Source organism: Mus musculus, chromosome 13 (assembly GCF_000001635.26).
Source record: "Mus musculus strain C57BL/6J chromosome 13, GRCm38.p6 C57BL/6J".
NCBI lineage: Eukaryota > Metazoa > Chordata > Mammalia > Rodentia > Muridae > Mus > Mus musculus.
This window is the reverse complement of record NC_000079.6, coordinates 115,706,678-115,728,714: the sequence shown is the minus strand read 5'-3', so window position 1 is coordinate 115,728,714 and position 22,037 is coordinate 115,706,678.

Here is a 22,037-nt window from a genome sequence, read left to right as displayed (position 1 = left end):
CTTCTCTTTGGAAAAGGTTTTTTACCTTCTGAAGATGAGGCTGTAAGGAGGGTAATATTTTTCACTGGCATTTTATCAAGTTTTATGTTGTCCTCCCTGTTTCCTTTCCCTCAGCTGCTGCTGGAGTAAAACAAAGTAGCCTTGATTTAAAAAAAAAAAAAAAAGCTTAATTTTGTATTTTGTGGCTTAGTTATAGAGACGGAAAGGAAACTGGTGCAAATGGAGATCGATTCTTTTTTTTCTTTTCTTTTGTATCCCCCAAAACAGAAGTGTGTTTTCTTAGATGCCCGCTGAATGCGAAAAATTTTCCCACACGGCTCTACGTCATTCCTCTAGAAACTTTAAGATTCTTTAAAAGTATCTACAAAATTAGGTGAAGGGTAAAATTATGAATTTCCCACTTGGAAGAAAGTGGCTTAAATTCTATCCAATTATTTGCCATGACAACCAGCTAAACACAAAAGGGCTGGAATGGATGGAGAGCGCTGCCTCTATAATCATCACTGTATGTCCTTCAAATCATGGATATGCAGCACCACCATCCCCGGCTACTTCAGGGCCATAAGCCTACACGGTAATTACATGCTTCGGAACACTCCACTTAAGTGCATCAATAATATAGTGAGCGAACATGTTCTTTAATTCTGCACCTGTAAATGGAGGGAAAAATAAAGAAAATATCTCTATCAAAAAGAAAAAAATGAAAAGGAAGACAAACAAATTAGGCAGCCAAATTATTTTCAGCTGTTTTTGTGAGATAACCACCACCCCCCAAATTCAGATGCTTATTATAAGGGTTTCGACAAATGAAAAACTATCTCTCTGCTTATATTAATAAAAGGTAAGGATATAGTAATGAGTAATGTAGAAGCTGAAAACAAATCAGAAAATATTCCTTTTAGCTGAATGTTTTGTATTTAATATAATCATTTCTGCCATGCATTGTGAAACTCCAGGTCATTATTTTTTTTTAATTTCAGATTACCATAATGTCTCTATCTAAATACTGTTAGGATAATTTAGATAATAACCCACCCTAATGTCCATGCTTCCAACAGAAAAGAAATATTAAACTGTCATGACATTAATAAAATTAACAAGTCATGGCTTTATAAATTTGTACTGACCACTATGCTATATCTCATAGGAATCACAAGGAGGTATTTCTGCTCATGTCTTTGTATGTGTGCATTGATGCATGCATGCATATATGTATGTATGTATGTATGTATGTATGTATGTGTTTACTTTATGAACTAGCAATCTATATTTTCCTCAGAAGTAGAAAATTAATACTTAGCTAAATCGGGCAGGAAATAAATCATCAAAACTTTAGGGAGAGAAAGTGGTTGTTATAAAATTATGAGACCTGTGTACTCTCAGCCATGTGGTTCAAAGTGACTCAATGTCAAATTCCCTGGAATTGTAAATTTATTCTGAAAACAAAATATATTTGAGTGAATAATTTTCTGTACTTTTTTGAATTTCAAAGAGCTACTTATTAAAATTATGCAGACAATGTTGACATATTTCCGACTGTAAACAAATTAAGTTTCTTAGCAGGCTTTTTCTGTGCTTTTTCAGTTAGGAAAACAATACAAACAGGCAAATCTGGGTAAGGATCAGCATTTTATGCAAACAAGCAATGTTCAACAAACACTCAATATAAAATACAGTTTTGTATTTTGACTTCAAAATATATTCGCTATTCAAATAAAAATATCACCATGATTTGAGACTATTCCATGAAACTTGGGAGAACCAGGTAAATTTCTACATTTATAATGAAAATAAAATGAATTTATCAAATTGCCAAAATATAGTGTGTTAGATTTTAAAAGTACTTATTCCAAAATGATTTTTAAATTTTTTTATTATATATTTAATTGATCAGCATACTTTAATTAATTATTCTTCAGTCTACAAACATACTATGGTTTTTTTTCAATTTGCTTTCTAAAAGTGAATTGAAAAAACTTATATTCACCAGATGTTTTTTGTAATCAAGAGCATGTATTGCAATTTTTTTTCTAATAGTAGACAAATAAAAAAAAAAAAACTATTCCCTTTTGGAAATGGTAGGCCAAATTAAATTGCTATCAATTCTTTTCAAAGTTCTACTTAGGAGTTTGATCATGAAGCACTCTAAAACACTTTTGATAACTATTAATTTAGTGTTTACATCCTCTTTATGTATCTTTAAGGTTGCAGACCCCTGAAGACATAGTAGTCAGGTAGTGATATGTGAAATATTCAGTTTTTAACTACATAAGAATCTTGCTATTGAGTATCATATCATATAGAGAAACCATTTTTTTTTTTAAAAATTCTATAGTGCCAAAGGCAACTTACTTTAATTTACTATGGGTCACTCACAATATAAGTCTGAGATGAAATATCAGTTGTCTTTTGAAGGAAATATAGGCAGTCTTTCAAGAGTTCATTGATATTGTTACAACTTCTTGTTTTATGCAGACATGGGCATCAAAACAGGCCAGTCACATAGCAATATTATTCTAAGATACTTCTAAGATTTGCTTACAAAACTGAATTCTAGAGAGAAAATGGAGACTTTATTTCAAGCCCATTAGAGGGTTTGATAATAATGGTACTGCAGGACCTCCCTGAATCACAGTGTTACTCCCTTGAGGTACGCTGGGAAGCCAAAGGGAGAAGGCTAAGGTTGAGGATCCGAATGACCTCATGTTTAGTTTTGTGTTTTGTTTTTTATTTCTGATTCATTTTGCTCCTCTTACTGGTTAGGAGGTAAGTGATAATATCCAAAAGAAAAGGCCATTTAAAAAATAATTCAAACTCTCACTTGGCCTACATCTGTGACCTTACCAGAAATCTTAGCTAGAATATTACCTTTTGAACAGATAACTGAGATCAGATATATAGAAACATATAAGAAAGAAGACATATAGAAACTATCTCTTGGTGTCATCTAGTGGCTGCATTTCACACTACATAGAAGAAACGCCTTATTGGTTTTCTGAGTAAAAACTGTTTTATTACATTTGTTTCTGAGTGACTGGTGTAAAAGAAGCTGCCATTCTTAACAGTCAAGTGAAGGTCAGCAGTCATCAAGCCTAGCCTGGCTCTTCACCCTGGTCCTTGACTGCGTCTTCTTATGAGGTCAGGACACACGAGCTGGGAAGCTCAGTTATTGCACACTGGTGTGAAGGTTCTGCTCCATGCCCCATTTAGGCTGCATGGCTGAGTGACAGAGTGTTGTTAAGAGACACCCACAGCCAACACACAAGGTATTTTCTCTTAGCAGGCAGAACAGCACTCAAGGGACTCTGATAGACTGAGCTGACATGCTAACAATCTGATTGCAGACGGCAATGGCCGGAGCCTCTGAGGGAAAGAAGAGTCCCCTGACCCTCCTGTCATCTGCTCTCAGTCTCCGTCCTAAGATAGGAAAACTGCACAACTATCACCAGGAAAGGTGACATAGCGAAAGTAACTTATCCACAAATGTGCCGAAGTGTCATCTCTAATGTTATAGTTCCTTTAAGACGAACTGTAATTTCTAATATAACTTTTCAATTTCGAAGGGAAAGGGCACCAAGGCTGGGTTGACAGAAATAAATTATCCAGATAATTAAGGCTAACTACTCCACTTTCTCCTACTCCCTGGCCCACACACAGACAATAATAGGGCTCAATTATTTATAATTCAGATTTTTTTTCTTTAAAAAAAAAGATTTTTCAATAAAACTGGTGTTTGAATAGATCAAAATTATTATCATTAGGAAGGAAATTATTAGCAAATTATGATCAGGGAATGTACAAAATTTTCAATTATCATAGTTTTTATTAGTGTCTTTAGCATAAAAACAGAAAAGGCATTTAAAGATGGAAACAATGAGTCTGAGACTTGATTCTCATTTTCTTCTGTTTTTAGGCAAATTTATAGATTTCTATCTTTATTAAACAGGATTTTATAAACACATTTGAGCTGTTTTCTTAACATTATTCTATGAACACTAACTGAAATTGAATTCACATCATTTGGTTGATGTTTGATTTCTCTCATGTATAATTCTTTTTAATTTTTGAATATCTTACACATAACTACAATTTAATAAAGAAATGAATAAGAAACTGCACACATGTGGGCTTCTAGAAAAATAATTTCTCCTGTTTTATAAAGGAGTTAGATACTGCAAGTATTTGTGTGTGGTATTTATATAGATGCCTATAAAGTATATATATATATACTATTTATACATGCATATATTTCTATGCGTGCACATGCGTGCACGCCTACACACACACACACACAATTTAAAGGTTATGTATGTGTGTATAAAAAGATAGAAAGAAAAAGGTACACATTACTCCCAAAGGAAATACTCATTTCAATTTAGCAATCCAAAATACTTTGGATCAATTTGTTTTTTGTTTATTTTAAAACATTAGGTTTCTTCTAAATAAAGTTCAGAAATATGGGTCATTTAATTTTATATCGCATGTGAAAAAGCATCAAATTTGACTAATGTGGCTCATTTTTCTGGATATATATCTTACTTTTATTCTTTTAGAACAACTGATCAGAAATTAATAAAAATTTATTTGAGTATGTGTTTGTAACAGTATCAAGTAACTTGTTACATTTGAAATCAAATGCAGGAACTAGCACAGGTAAAAATCATTAAAACATACCTAGCTTTTCATTTTGCTTTGTTTTGTTTTGGATAGTTAATAGTATAATTCCTTGTGGCCTTTATTGTTATTTTAAAGGACCCTTATTTTTATTTTGCCCATTTCCCCCTTTTTTCTGCATTTATCTCACATTTTCTAAAAAGCACTATACCTTTCCCTGTCTTCTGTCAGACAACTTATATCCTGTGGTCTTTCCCAGGGAAAAAGCACATTAATTGGTTGTCTGGTATCAAATGACCAGGCCTGAAATCATGGATACCAATAACATATGTGGATGGAACAGGTTATATGTAAGATTATACATATACATGTATATGCTTATATGCATATACACACAATTATATGTATATGTGTATCAATATATATGTATTATATACAATATGTATATGTATACAACACACACATATATATGCATATGTGTATCAATATATATGTATTATATACAATATGTATATGTATACAACACACACACACATATATACATATATATATATATATATATATATATATATATATATACATACACACACACACTAATTTATATATGTATGCAATAACCTTTAGTGAAAGACAAGGCCATAAATTTGAAGGAGTTGGCGAGGTTCTATGGATGTGTTCAGAACGAGGAAAGGAATCAGAGTAAAGTTTTAAGTATATAATTTCAAAAAATACAAAAGACATAGTTTTCAGGCTATTAATACCTTTTCAGATATGTTTCCTGGTATTAGAGTTAAAATCAGAGTACAGGGAAGTACCATTTTTAAAATACAGCAGGTAATTTAAATATGGAATGTGGAATGAAGGAGCTGTCTTAATGCTCATTAAGCAAAATCTATATAATTGGCTGAAGAGGTAGATGGAAGGACAGTCACACAAACAAACAGGCCATTCACACCCTCTCGGTATTTACATTACTAGATCCATACAGTAGACAACATTAGATCCAAACAAGACCATTCTTAGTTTTCCCTGAAATTTCAGGCAAAGCATCTGCAGAAATTAAGTACAGTATTATTTAAATTTATTATTCTTACCCAAACACCTTTTCACATATAATAGCTTATGTTATGTTAAAATAGATTTAGTTCAGTTAAAATCAATACTTTTTAAAAGTTAACACATATAGAATTCATTTGCATTTTTCTACGATGATTAGTAAAAATAATAAGGCTAAAAATAGTAGGCTAAGCCATCTTCATTCCCCACCCCATCATTTCCACACAATGTTGTACCTTTTTGTTCAAGTATATATTTTCCAAAATATTAGTAGCTAATGATTTGTACCCATGCAACCCATGACTCATAGTTCTTAGTGAGTCCACAAAGATCTCACATTGCAGTATAACATTGATATTTGAGAGATTCATGTCTTACCTTTTTTACTTAATCTTTCCTAACATTTTCAGATATTTTTAAAAATAGCCTTAATTTTATCATAGCACAAACATAAAATGCTGTATTTAGCAAACCTGTCAGCCTTATGTTTAATTGTGGGCAGCAATCTTGTAAGTCTTAACTTCTTATGTAATTTGATTTGTGCACGAATGGATTTCTCTTGCAAAATATCATATAGGAGCTATAGGTTTTTATAGCAACCCAGCTCTTTAAGATAGCTTTCATTTAAATGGAATAGTCCAGTTACACAAGAGGTTTCTGTTTCTCTGAGTTTCCAAATTGTTTCCCATAATAGACATTCAACTAGCATAACAGCCAAGGGGGATTACAACCACAAGTGCTTGAAGGGGAGATTCGAAGGCCCTCCTGTATCTTTCTTCTTTCACTAGGAGATTTGATGGTTGTGTTTTAAAGTCCCACTTTTTAATATGAGGTGACACAGTAAGAAGACTGATGACTGAGATGGGGCATCTGTCCTGCTTTTCTCACATGCAGGCTCCTTCTACAGGAGAAACAAAAATGGAAAAGGCTGAGACAGACATTGCCAGGGACCAGCCTCTGAGTGGAGAGGGGTTCTGAGAGAAGGTGGTCTGGGAGCAGTGAAAATAAGGACTCTAAGTCAAGTTGTGGATCCAAGCTGGCAGCCTTTACTCTGCTGGAGACAACGCTCCAGCCTGCTTTGTCTCTGTTCTGCTTGCTTTCTTTTTCTTGTCTGCTTTCTCTGGAGATCCCCAGACAGCTCTCTGCCCCCCTCTGCTCTGCTTGAGACAGTTCTCCAAGCAGTTCTCTCTTGCTACTTTAAAAAATATTCTCTGGATAGCTCTTCTGCAGATCACAAGTCCAGTCTTTATTTTACTTATCAATCCATCCATTTACTTCAGGTTTCATTTTTATTATCCTATGAATCAGCATCCCTTGGCCCTAGCCCCTTAATTCTTAGGAACCAGAAAATACACATTTACTTTTAACATTGCAGAAGAATTCAGAGATCTGCCAGACTCTTGTTAAGCACAGAGAAAAACTAGCTGGATGGGGCCCAGTCCTGAAATTACCATATCTACCATACCTTGACCTGTGTCCCAGGATGACCTTGAACTCAGGAATCTGCCTGCTTTTGTATCTTTCTGACAAGCTGGCTCATGTTCCTTTAGATTTGTGAAGCCCCTCATAATTCACATTGCACGCTTAGATTTTGCATAGTTGAGAAATTATGTATTTTTAAACTCCTGGTTTTAGAGATCTTTTCTACATCCTCAAGGACTGTCCGGAAGCTTCCAGTGTTTATGATTTTGCTGAGATATTAGCTACACCTTCACCTCCTGGAATTGTGCTGTCTGATTATAATGGAGCCATTAATGTTAACAAGGAGGGCATTCCTTGGAGGAGGAATGCAAAATATGTACATTATTAAACAAAGAAACCTTATGCCCATGAAAGCCATTGTTGAGGCCCATGTCTGCTGGACCTGTCTGTCCCAGACACAAGAACCTTGTCAATTAGTCCCCACCAAGACCATGCCGGATCTAGGAAGAAGTAAAACTTGCTTTTAGTTGTCATTACAGAGCCATTTACCAGAAGCTTGGTCGGTATAATCTCAACTGTTCTGTGGGTCAGACATCCTGGAATGGATTGCTTACGTCTTTGACTCATTTCACCTCCTCATAGGACGCTGTTTTCTTCACCCATCTCAGGGATCACTGGCAATATTCAGTTTCACAGTGACCCTAGGCAGTTATCAGCCAACAATGTCTCTCATTTATTGAAAATCTAATACATAGATCCTCCCAAAACCTTTCTCATAAAATAATAGTTTACCTCCTTGTTGAAGAGGGAAGAGTTTGGTTTTTTGTTTTTTTTTTTTTTGTTTTTTTTTTTGGTTTTTTTTTTTTTTGTTTGTTTGTTTGTTTTGTCTAGATAGATCTGTTTCTTTCTTTTCAATTTTCTCTCTCTCTTTCAAGGAACAACTTCTATTTAAAGCCCAGTTGTTTAGGCTGGCCCAATCCTGATAACCCTTCCTTAAAATTTTATTTTATTTTTACCAGAGAAGAAAAAATATTAAAATACACATATTAATGGGATGGATGTGCTATTTTAATCTATATATTTAAATCTACTACATCATATCTAGCTCCTCAAATATTAAGCATTTTCTTCAATTGAAAATATCCAAATTTCTTTCTTTTTATTTTCTAATATATTTTATGCATTATTTTGAATTGTTAGCCTACTGTGAAATAGAACATCAGAATTTATAACTTCCATGTAATTATAAGCTATACAGAGTTCTCACAGTTTTCCTCTCCCTTCTTCTCTGTAACATTCCACAATTTTGACTTATCAACATTGTATTCTCACATTCTATGAGAGTAACTTCCTTGATTCCTTATGTGAATGATAAGAATTAGTGTATATGTGTGTGTATGTATATGTATATATATTCAAAATATTTGGTTAGATAAATGTGTATAAATCCTAGCATAGCGAACTTCTATGAAGAGTATATACATAAGTACACATATTGTAGATTCCATCAAACTCAGTTATAAATATACCTAATAAGTATAACCATATTTTTGATGAAATGGGATGTTTCTTTCTCTGTCTACTGCACTTTTATTGTACCTACCATGCAATTTGTTCAATTTTGTAAAGTAATTTTAATTTTCAAAGTCCAAGCAAGCATAAGAGAAAAATAAGCCCACTGAAGAATTAAAATGAGCTCGGGCATTTTTAAAATAGATGCCAAACAAAAAGGAGGAGCCGTGTGAGACATGTTTATTTCTATTCATCCATTTTCAGTTTTCCATCATTATATATTTTATTTGATTATAATTTAAGAAAGGCTTTACTGGGTCAATTATATTGGTCTTTGACTATATTTTAGCATGCATGAAGAATCTAAACACTGGTGGAAAATGACTGGATTCTGCAGGCAGCTGACTAACCATCAGAGCCCAGGTCTGGGGCTTTGAGTTGGCCCAACTCAACATCTCCCCCATCTATAAGATGCCAGAACACAAGAACAAGCTGGTCCTGCAAGACTAGAGCTGCAGGAAAACCATGACTCTGGCAATAGCAGGATATCTGAGAGGAGTTTAGGCAATGGTGTAGTACTGATGTTGTGTCAGCAACCAGAAACCTTGAACCAGTGACTCACTGCAATGGCTCAGTTTGCTGGGAGAACAAATTATGAAGAGAGAGTTCCACAGTGTCTGGACTCAGAAGGAATCAAGAGCAAAGTAGTTGCCCTTTTGGAAAAGAGAAGACTTGTAGATGAATCCGAAACAGCTAGTGTGGACCATGTGAAACGGGAGAAAGGAACTCTTGCTAAAGTGACTGCAAAAGAAGCAGAGGGATTGGCTCTACAGTGTCCAGTGCCACAACTAATGAATATTCAATAGAGGTATGGGGGGAAACAGGAACAGAGCAGTGAGGGAGCAGTCTAGAGAGTCAGAACTGTATCCAACTGCAGTGACAGGTGGAAGAGAAGCCTGCAGTTGACAGGGAAACATGTAGCTCCCAAGCAGGGCCAAGAGGGTGGTGTGCAGCAGACTAGAGCTTCCATTCTGACTCAGCCCTCAAACGTGCTGTCGAGCCACATATGGCGACCATATGGGTAGTCTGGAGATCATGTGGAAGTCCATGGTCCTTATTCCTGCTGACTGTAAAGGTCAAGGAAGCGACTTTTGCAGTGATATTGATGACTGCAGACTCACAGTTGAGAGAGGAGAACAGAGAAGGATTCTGTGACAACTTCTACCACCTATCCCCTGCCCCCCAAAACGTGACAACCCAGACAGAAAGCCATGGAAAAGAAAAACACTTAAAAATTGTGATAAGGATGCTGAAGTGTAGCTCTCCAGAATCGATGGCTTCTAGTAGGGGTGGGACTGAGGAAGGACTCACTTTTCTTTAAGGCTCTGGACCCTGTGATGATTTGATCATGCTCTGTTGCTTCATTGAATATAGGGGCAACAGGAATTAGACTTGCTCTTTTTCTGCTTCTTCTTCTTCTTCTTCTTCTTCTTCTTCTTCTTCTTCTTCTTCTTCTTCTTCTTCTTCTTCTTCTTCTTCTTCTCCTTCTCCTTCTCCCTCTCCCTCTCCCTCTCCCTCTCCCTCTCCCTCTCCCTCTCCCTCTCCCTCTCCCTCTCCCTCTCCTTCTCCTTCTCCTTCTCCCTCTCCCTCTCCCTCTCCCTCTCCCTCTCCCTCTCCCTCTCCCTTTCCCTCTCCTTCTCCTCCTCTTTTTTCTTCTCCTCCTCCTTCCCCTCCTCATTTCTCTTCTTCCTCCTCCCCTTCTCCTCCTCTTATCTTTCTCATTCTTTCTTCCTCTTTTTCTTCCTCCTCTTCCTCCTCCTCCTTTTTTTCTTCAGTGCAGGTAGAGGATTCACAGTTGTAGATGGCATGGACCTGGAAGGACTTGAAAATGATTGTGCTTTGGGGTTCATGATATGAAAATCTCAAATAATCAATAAAACTATTAGGAAAAAAGTCTAAACACTTAAAAATGATTTTATATGTGTTCATTATTTTTATTTTTTCTTAAAAATCATCCACTCAAAAAATGTACATGGTGATTTCCGAGTACAAAACTTGCTTGTGAGTAATGACATGAATTAAACATTGTCAGTCCTTTTTGTGTTTCACTAGAAGAAAAAGAGAAAGGTTGTTTCTCCTGCATGTTTTGTTCAGCTAATATGTTTGACTTATCACAAGAGATGTTACTTAGTCCATTTGTAGCCACATCTTAAAAACGCCAGTCATGAGGAAGGTGGGTGAGCCATGTATAAGAATAGAGACGATGGTGGGATGTAATGAACACAGTAAAAGGAAAGTACCAGCAGTACATCAGCAGATTCATTCACAATAGTGCATAGGCAGATTCATCACCACCATGCATCAGCAGATTCCTTTGCCACATCTGCCAGATCTTACAATGGATAAAAGGAAAGTTTTGACCTCCCCATCAAATAAACAACTTGAAATTCTAATTTTACCATCAAAAGTTCACAAATGAGGCTTCCTTAAAAACAGCACTCTTGAGTGACTGTGGTTTATTAGATGGCTCATGGAAGTTAGTGCACACAACTCACAACTCAACTGGTAGCAATAGTATTTTTATTGTTTTTTATGACTCTGTATACACAAAACAAGCCAACAGGAACTAAGTCCTCTTGATATACAAACTAATTTGACTTGCTATTCCAAACTTACAGGTTAATTTTTTTATTTTTCTAATTCATGTGATTGTTTTTTATTGATAAAATACAAAGTGATCTAAAATATCTTGTCTTGAATTTTCATGTCTAAGTATTTTTGCTACAATAAAAAACATTATATTTTACTTTAGCGTCAAGTAAACTTTCAGATAACGATGGCTAATTTGTTCCAGAGAGGCACAGTATGTGTTATGGTCCACACTTAGTATAGTTGTGTTTATTTTGCTGGGAATGGTTTCTGATTAGTCTTCTCAGCACTGCAATTATTCTGAATCCCTGACACCAGACGAGACTTTTTCCACTTTCCATAATAAAAGAGACGAAATATGCAGAGGAGAAGTATTTATTCTACAGTTTCTCTTTTTCCTAAATTTTAGCCGCTGGAATAAACAATTAATTGATTTAGTCACACAATCTACATAGGTATAATTTATCATTAGAGTTTATGATTTAAGAAACCCAATTTTGATTAATCTCAGATTTCCAAGAATATGAATTAATCTTCTTATCGCTGTGATTAAATTCCTGACAGAAACAACTTAAGGGAGAATGGTCTGATTTAGTTTATAGCTGGGTGCAGTACCGCCCAGTGTTTCAGGGAACATAGAGGATAAATTGTCTGTATCCCAGGCCAGGACGAAGATGAATGTGTCACAGTTTTATTGGGTTCCGTTTTCATTTTCATTAGTCTCAGGAATCTAGACTATAGAATGGAGCTACCCACATTTATGTTGTATCCTTTTACTTCAACCATTGCACCTAGAAAGCCTCACAGACACGGCCAAGGTGATCCTAGGGATGTTAAGCTGGCATTCAGTATGTATCAAATCACCTCAAAAATTAATAAATTTGTGAAGGTATACTCTTAATTAGGTACATTTATGAAACTGGTGGTTGATATGTTTCAGACCCATTGGGAAAACCTTTCTGACTTTCTCCTTTCTCCATTTCAAACAAGCTACATTGTCCTTGGACTTGAACAGCATGCTTAGTATAGTCAGACCCTGGCACACTGCAGTGAACTTGCAGGGATGTAGCGTATCATCTGATACACTGGTTGAAAGAAGGTCAATGACAAACAATATTTCTACACTGGACAGTGGTACATTCCTTTGACATCATTATGTCCTTACAACGCTGAGGTCTTGGTCTTAGGGGTACTTGTAAGCAAAACAAACCACCTGTAATTCAATTTTGAATTGGAAACAAACAAGGTGAGATTTAGCTTGATGCCAATATTTGAGAGTTTGTACTGTGGCAGATAGCAGCGTGCTTGGCATTACTAATGAAACAACTGCCAATAAAACAATGTGGCATTTAATTTTTTTTCTATAAAAATTATAAAATTAATTCATATTATTTTCAGAAAGTTGTTGAAAAGTTAAGGCACAAGTACTCCTTTAAATATTTAGACTTTATTTAACCTTTTGTCCATGGTAGTAGGAATTCATTATGTAGAGCTCAGAAGTCTCTAAAGAGAGAACAGTTGATAGCCCGTGTGGATACTTATATGTATTGATCCAATAGAATCATGTGGCTAGAGAATGACTAAATTATGTTTGCTGTGACAGTCCTGCCACCTACTAAAATACCTGATGTATCATTACCACTCAAATGCACTTGTTGAATTCTTTTATTCAGTAATCAAATGACATAAAATGCTCCAGATACAGAAGACAACTGCTATTGCAGGCATGGAAACAGAGAAATAAAGTGTTCCAAGAAATATCTGTTTTTTTTTTCTTTAAAAATAAGTTTTGAAGGTCTGTACAATTTTTAAGCGGAAAATCAATTTCGGCAGAGCCCTGCATCTATTATGTGAACAACTCCATGTTTTGATCCTTTTAAAAAATAAGAGAAGGCAATTTTGGAAATCAGTTTTGTGGCTGCTTCTGCCAGGGCTAAAATTGTTCATCAAATGTGAAATAAAACTATATGAAGTCAGAAAGGCCAGTAAGGTCCTATGCACAATTATAAAAATGTCTCTCTTTAAAAATGCAATTCAAGTAAAAGCCTGTCAATGCCCCTTAACCTTTTCTTGAAGAAAGGGATGGTAAATACATCAGGACAGGTAAAGAAGTATTTTCCAGTGACCGAATATTCCCGATATCATTTGCTCCATGATAATGAACCCCCAAACACAGTGCCTCAAAGTGACAGGGTGCTCCTCCTTCGATTATGGTGGACTGGATTCAAGTGGTCGGTCCTGCAAGACTAACATGAAATTACAAAAACAAAATAAAATAAAAGTATTTTCTCATCAGAGTGGAAGTGTTGTGTTGACTCACTACCACCCCTTATGGTAGAAGAAGTGAACATTGGCTCAGATTTTTACTTTCCACCTTACCTTTCCACATGGCCACCCACCTAATAGGTTATTGATATCACTCACTCTTAGTGACAGACTTTACAGGTATCCTATGACTTCAAAGGCCAATGGTGACATTTCCTGTATTATGGTCTTGAAAACTACATGGGTACTTTTTGCTATACTGTATTAGCTATGGGCATGTCAAAGTATGAATTTACATTCAGGAAAGGAGGCTGAGCTTTGAGACACAGGTGTAAGGGGAATGAGGAATTTGAGGTTACCTTTGAAAATCACTAGAACACTAAAATGTGCTTAAAAATTTCAGGAGATCACAATATAGAGAGATTATTGACAGCAATATTTGCTCCGTGGATGAGACACCGCACCGCTTTGAGGAAGTCCTTGGTAATTGGCACATTCATAGGATCTGACAGAGCTGACAAAGTCCAGATGACGCTCTTCCATATTAGAGAACATGCCAATCTTTGTGTTTAAAGCAATTTGGCCACAATTTTGGCAGGGAGACAGGTGAGTAATCCTACCCTTTTCTTGAGCATACATTGGGATTTTTTAAAAAATAATTTATCTTTAGAATATGATATACTTGAATCATATCCTCTTCCCTTTCTTCCTTACAAACCCTCTGGTGTGCACTCCTGCCCAGCTCTTTAAAATTTACACCCCCCTTTTTTTGTTGTTTTGTGGTTGTGAGTGTGTGTGTGTATGTATATACTAAATACATAAAGACAAGCCACTTGTTCAGTCTGTGTAATGTTTCTTGTATGTATATGTATTCAGTACTGATCATTTGGTATTGGATAAGCAAATTTGTTCTCTTCCCTGAGGAAGGCGATTTTGTATACTTTCAGCCTTCCCTAGTTGTCCATAGTTCTTTGTGTAGGGTTGAGTCTCCTTGAGTTTTTCCTGGTGTACATTAATATTTTTTCTATTGGTATCATCCTTTAAAACAACACTTTTCCTTCTAATCCATTTGCATTCCTTTGTAAAAGCTTCCCAGTCCCAGAATCTCCAGCAGGGTCACTCCTCCCCTTCCAGTGGAAACACCAGGCTGGGACTCAGGTCAGTGTCTCATTCCAGCATCACCTGAAAAAGGTCTTCTTCGTTCAAATGCAAATTAACACAGACACAAAAGAATCACCAATGTAAGGAGAGTGAGAAACTTGGAGCACTTAATCCTAAATCAAATGTCTTTGATATCTATCCCTTCCATCTATCAGGCACAGAAATCTCTGTGGAACACTAAACAGACAGACAGTGAAAGACAAAGATGGTAGATGACTACATGGAAACTGTGACTTCTAGACACCAAGGTCAGATGCACAATGAGACCATTGCAGCAAACCTAGGACCTGCACAGTTTCAAAATCCAACACATTCTCAATTCTGAAAAGGAGAAGTAGACAGCGGCTCCAATCCTACTCCAAAAAACTATCTGCAATGGATTCCCACTGGCAAAAGACAAAATCATTATCTCTAATGGGACCTCACTAAGTATATTAAGCACACATTAGCGTTGGTCCCAATGCAGAGGGAAGTATTCAGAGGTAAGGAATTTAACAAAGGTATTTTTGTAGAGTTATTGCCTCATTTTGTTTTGTGTGTGCGTGTGCGTGTGCGTGTGCGTGTGTGTGTGTGTGTGTGTGTGTGTGTGTGTGTGTGTGTTTCTTTTGTTGTTTGCTTGCTTTTTAAAGAGAGAGAGAAAAAGGCAGTGAGGTCAGTTGAATGTGGATGATTTCGAAGGTGGTGTTGAGGGAGGAAAATTGCAGTGTCAGAATATACTATATGAAAAATGTTTTTCAATTAAAATACAATTTAAAAAAGAAATCTCTTAACTACATGCTTCAATATGTTAAACATGAAGTATCAGAGCACTGAATGGTTATGGTTATTATTCAAGTTTTGAAATCTTTTCTGGTTTACCAGTAGAGAACAAAATATTGAGGTTACCTCTAAGACACAATAATATATAGATTAGAATATAGATATTATATGAATATGATGAATCAACTTTTTTATTATGAAAGGAAAAGGAATCATGTTTGGCATGCACATGTAAATTCACCTGGAAACTACAGCTAAAAAAAGTAGTCGCAACATTCCTGGGCACATTTAAATATCTGTTGATAAACCTTTAGATTCTTAAGTAATGGTGTTTTCTTTGCCTAATATTTCCTAGGAAGGGAATATTTATTACTGCGTGTAATGTAATCTCTTCCTGGGTGAGATTATATTTTCTGGACCTCTTTTCTTGAACCTGTTCTATGACATGAGCTAAACACCTTATTAGAGAAGACCTGTGGTCCCAGACCCCTCTTGAAATGTCCCTCCTACAATAGCGACCACTTTATGCCCCTGTACCATTGTCAGGGCCATGTTTGTGCCTGCCTCCATAGTGCTGTCTCTTATTATCATTAGTCACATAAAATTAAGTTTTCTCAAATGATGGCAATATACAAAATAGAACATCATTCAGTCACAGAGAAGATTGGGATTTCATCATTCATATTGTGTATAAGCTTAGAAGAAATTGCATGCCTTTAATCCCAGCACTTGGGAGGCAGAGGCAGGTGGATTTCTGAGTTTGAGGCTAGCCTGATCTACAGTGGGTTCCAGGACAGCCAAGGCTACACAGAGAAATCCTGTCTCAAAAAACAAAACAAAACAAACAATCAAACAAACAAAACTGTAAGACCATCTTGCTCTTTCTTATAATATGTAAATTTAAAATGTTAATTTCATATGAATAAGGAGAACAGGATTGGTTTCCATTCTTTGGTTGAGGTCACTATTTCTTCATTAGCATGCAATGATAAATTAAATGATATTTGTTTTCTATTGGTAGACAACCCAGCTGTCGTAGGCATGATATACAAATCCCTTGATGTAATTTCCGTCTTCTCAGGTCTCCTTCTTCCCCGCTGCTTCCTTTAGCCATTGATTGCAGCATTGGAAAATTTCCTCATATCAAAAAGTGATAAATAACAACAACAATATATTATCTCACATTTCCTTGGCTCAGGAGACCATCGGGCTTCACCTCCAACTATCTGAGGGTCTCATAGTTGCAATCAAGGTGTTATCCAAAGAATGATTCTCTCCTCTGGTAGCACTAAGGAAATTATAAACATCCAGGGCTACTCAAAATGGCAGAACTATTTCATTTCTACAAAAGACTGAGGGATTCATCCTCTCCTTAGTGAGATATCAATTTGATCTTTATCCCCTATTTAAGTGCATGATCATCCTTGGTGTTATTACTGCCACCGAGTTCTAGTCATTCCATGTGTATCCCCTATGCTCTTTATTTTGCAGGTAGATAGTTTGTGTGCATTTTCTGAGTTACAGTTTTACTCTATGAATAGTACTTCTTGGCACATATCTTTTTAGGTTAAAAATGGCTTTTTGAATAACGAATATTTTTCAAAATATTTCAAGTTTCCTTCAAAGATGATAAAGAAATAATGTGTGCACTCTTACCTGTCAGAGCCAAACATCCATCAAACTTGAACATTGATCTGAATCTGGGTTTAGAGATTCCCAAACCCTGTGAGGAATAGGAAGAGCACTTTAATAACTCTCTAGACTACCAGGACATAGGCATTGAGAAGTACATTATGACATGGTGTGAGTGTGTTTTCTGGTTGGGTAAGGGAGGAAAGGAATGCTTTATGAGCAGAGCCTAGGGTGAGTGAGTACAGAGAATGCAAGCTTTTGTTTTGATACACTAAATTGAAGTGCATCTGGAATATCACTGTTCCATTCATTGATACTGAATCCTTAGGACCTCACCAGTACCTTCTCTTGCAATTCTATAAGCACTCTCTAAGACAAGACTCATTATCGCAAGCCTAAGGAGATGAGGATATTGAGCGTCAGGGAAGATAGCTAATTACCCAGAGGCTAGTTATTTAAGCAACTACATTCTGAACCATTTGATTTTGGTAGTTAATGTGCTAATATTACTTCCCATCTTGGAAATTTAATCTATACAGTTAGAACATTGGATTAAAGCTTAATGAGGAGTACCTTGCCCACTCATATTCTACTGCTAGAAAGCAAGTTGTAAGGGAAGAAATCACACAATGGTATAATAGGAGATGAAGGTCATATTGCAAAGCACATTAAAATTCATCTTTCTAAATATAATGTGACATAATATAATGTAATGTATATATATATATGAATAACAGGATGGCAGAAGTCCTCTGTTGCCTCATGTTTAGGGTTTTTTGCATTTGTTTTATTTGGTTTATTGTTTCCAAACATGTCTATTAGGTTAAACCTCACACATTTAAAAAAACAAAACAAAACTCTATTACATTGTCTTTCTCCTTTTCTCATTATCTTTTATTTAAATTTTATGATAAAACTGATTTTAATCATATGCCTATACAAACTTTGTGATTTTAAAGAAAATGTGGAGTGTCTCTTAATAATATATTTACATGTTCAATATAAAAATGACCCTTTACAACATAATTGTTTGAATGTATAATTAAATACTCTTTTCGAAAAGACTTCTTTATTTTCAGTTTTAATAGGCTTTTAAAAATTAGAAAATAACAGAAAGTTGATTTTTCACTCTGTAATATTATTATTTATAATCTATATATCTATATCACACCAGTCTGAAAAAGAGTGATCATGAAAGTATAGTCTGTGATTTGCCAAAGGCTACAGCAATTGATCTGAGACCCCAATCCTACAAGTAAAGCTCTGGCACTAGATCCAGTTCACATCAGTGTGTAGCCAGCAGTGAGAGAGAGGGAAAATGTGCCTTTCTCACATTTAGGCTTATTTTAAGTTCTGCAGTGGATTAGATAATATCCATCTGCAGAGACAATGACCATTCCATTTCAGAGACCACTGATCAAATGCTGATATTTTTATCATCACACACACACACACGCGCGCGCGCGTGTGTGTGTGTATATATATATATAATGTTTAACCATGTCTATGAATTCCTCAAAATAAAATTGTTCACTATAACTCTGAATAAACTCAGTAAGCAAATATTCATGGCTCAAACACTGCAAAGGGAATGACTTACTCTGTCATTCAATTATTGTAAATCAAACGTTTCTTTTGAGATGATGACACATTGTATGTGACATCAGACTAGCCTTGAACTTTTTGCACTACTCAGACCTCAGCTCCATAGTCTTGAGTCACAGCATCTGTTTTTAAGAACATCTTTCTCACCAGAATTTGGAAGTGAGCCTTTTATGAATAGCCCCTGTATTCTGTGTAAAAAGAACGTCAGTTTACTATCATGTGGCAACACAAGGGATCTTGTTTCCATAGGCATTTCTGGCCTGTTTTCTTTAATAAATAAAGGGTTACATCTCTTACATAACCCAACTGGCAACTTTATTCACCTTGAGCAATAAGATCTTTCTCTTATCCTTTTAAATAGTGTGGCATGATATGGGAAAGAACCCCTTTAACAAAACCTATTCACAAAGGAATGCGAAGAATCAGGCTGGAGTCCTTGTAAGAGCCTTCAGTACAACTCCAATATTAGCTTATTTTTCAAATATTCTGAAGAATGAATGTGTATTCTTTTATAGTAATGTGAGTTATTTGATGAGGACTGTTTAGAGATATATTCCAGTGAGATAATAGGTTCAGAAATCTCTCTTTCCTTTTTTTTTTTTCTTTTTCTTTTCAGGTTTTATAGAAATTTTTCCAGTGAATTTGATATGCTACATTCTGGTCTCTGCTTGGTTCATATAGTGTCACTAGAACCATAGAAATTAAAATCATATTATAAAGCATGATACATGTGTAGAGAATCATGTCTTTTATTAAAAGTTCTACTTCTAAATATTAATCTTAAAAATGTGATATTTTCTGCAGTTATGTCTCATCAGTTAATGTTGTGAGTCTTTGCTACTGTTTTCTCCAATCAGTAAGGATACAATTATCTAAATAATGTTGAAAATGTCCTCAACAGAACAGAAATTTTACAAAAATGGGCATATGAGCTAAACTAGCCACTCAGAGGCAAAATGTAAAAATTCATTTAAATCCATGGTGACAGTCTCTCCATAGTGGAAAAGCTGCTCAGACAGGGTCCCCAATGGAGGAGTTAGAGAAAGAACTGAAGGAGCTGAAGGGGTTTGCAACCCCATAGGAAGAACAATAATATCAGCCAACCAGATAGCCCAGAGCTCCCAGGGACTAAACCAACAACCAAAGAATATACATGGTGGGAACCATAGCTCCAACTAAATAGGTAGCAGAAAGTGGCCTTGTTGGGCATCAATGGAAGGAGAGGCCCTTGGTCCTGTGAAGGCTCAATGCCCCACTGTAGGGGAATTCGAGGGCAGGAAGGTGGGAGTGGGTAGGTGAGTGGGGGAACACCCTTATAAAAGCAGGTGAGGGGGATGGAATAGGGTTTCAGGGGGATGGAGAAAGGGGAAAACATTTGAAATGTGAATAAAGAAAATATCCAATACAAATATTTTAAAAGAAAAGAAGAGAAAGGGAAAGGGAAGGGGAAGGGGGAGGGGGAGGGGGAGGGGAAGGGGAAAGGGAAAGGGAAAAAGGAAAGAAAAGGAAAAGAAAAGAAAAGAAAAGAAAAGAAAAGAAAAGAAAAGAAAAGAAAAGAAGAGAAAATCTGCTCAGGACCATGAGATCCTCTGCTACTCAGGCCTCACTCTACACCATCAGAGACCATGCATGCAGGCCCTCTGTCTAGTGAGTGGCCTAGGTAGACTGTGCCTTGTTTGCTTTGCTGAATTCCACCACTGCAATGCACAGTGATCTAGGAAGATCTGATATAGGGTTGAGATTGCACTCTTTTCTCTCATTTCAGAATATTGTTCTGCCTTATAATTGCAAGTCAGAGAACCAACATCTGGCAAGCCAATACTGTTCAGATCCATGTCCTAAAGAAAATGCAGTATACAGAATATGAAATATTTAATCATAAATAGTGTATCTTCAACTACTGAAAGACAAAACTGATGTTATAAATATCCTGAGTATATATACAATATATATATATATATATATATATATATATATATATATATATATATATATTTGCAAATCTTGTGGGCAAAGGTGATAGCAATTATAGGCATCATGTTCTATCTAGTTTAAATAAATTTGAACTTAGAATAATTTTACATTTTTTAAAAAACAAAGAAAAATGACTAATTAGATGTTTAGCCTTAAATTTGATGGCTATATTTTAGAGATACATATGTGTACATGTAATTTATTATATTGTGAGTCTCTCTCTCTCTCGGTGTATGTATGTATATGTATGTGCTTATGTGTGTATGAATGTATGATATATATGTGGAGGCACTCATACAGGCAGAAGAGGAAACCAGATCCAATGGAGGTGAAGTTTCAGATGATTGACAATTTTCTATATAGCTACTAGGAAGCAAACTCAGTGCTCTGGATGAAAAGATCTTTAATTAACTGACTATGGACTGTAGTACCACTTCTAAACAGCTCCACATCCCCTAAGGGTAAAGTATTTAAGAACCCTTATTAAAATAGGTTTGGAAAAATCTAAGCCTGCATTTTTGTATTGTTATATTTGTATAGCTTTTGAAAGTTTTTATTGGCCCTGGCATTCCCCTGTACTGGGGCATATAAAGTTTGCCTTTCCAGTGGGCCTCTCTTGCCAGTGATGGCCGACTAGGCCATCTTTTGATACATACGCAGCTAGAGTCAAAAGCTCCGTGGTGGGAGACTTTTGGGATAGCATTGGAAATGTAATTGAGAAAAATACGTAATAAAATATATATATATATGGTTCCAGGACTCCACGGAGGGCAGTCTGCAGGTGAGAGTGTGGAACACAGAGGCCAGCAGTCTCTGGCACAGGCTAGAGCCACAGAGCCTCTGAGGCGGCACCATTTTCAGCTCCAGACAACTGGCCACCTTCCTGGTCAGAGCACAGGCATCTGCCCGGCCTGAGAGGCTTCTGCCTCAGGTTCCACGGGAGCCACCTTGGTTCTGGGACTCCTCGGAAAGTATTCTACACAGGTGAGAGTGTGGACGACTGAAACAACATCTTCTGTGACAGGCCAAAGCAACACAGCTTCTGGGAAAGATCCTGTTTTGGGTCTTCATCTTCGGCCAGGAGGAGGTCCAAACACCAGATAACTGTGCACCTTCCCTGAAAGAGGAGACCTTGCCTGCAGAGACTGCTCTGACCACTGAAACTCAGAGGAGAGATCTAGTCTCCCAGGTCTGTTGATAGAGGGTAACAAAATCACCAGAGGAACAATCTCTAAACAGAGACAACTATAACAACTAACTCCAGAGATTACCAGATGGCAAAAGGTAAACTTAAGAATCTTACTAAAAGAAACCAGGACCACTCACCATCATCAGAAACCAGCACTCCCACTTCGCCCAGTCCAGGGCACCCCAACACACCTGAAAAG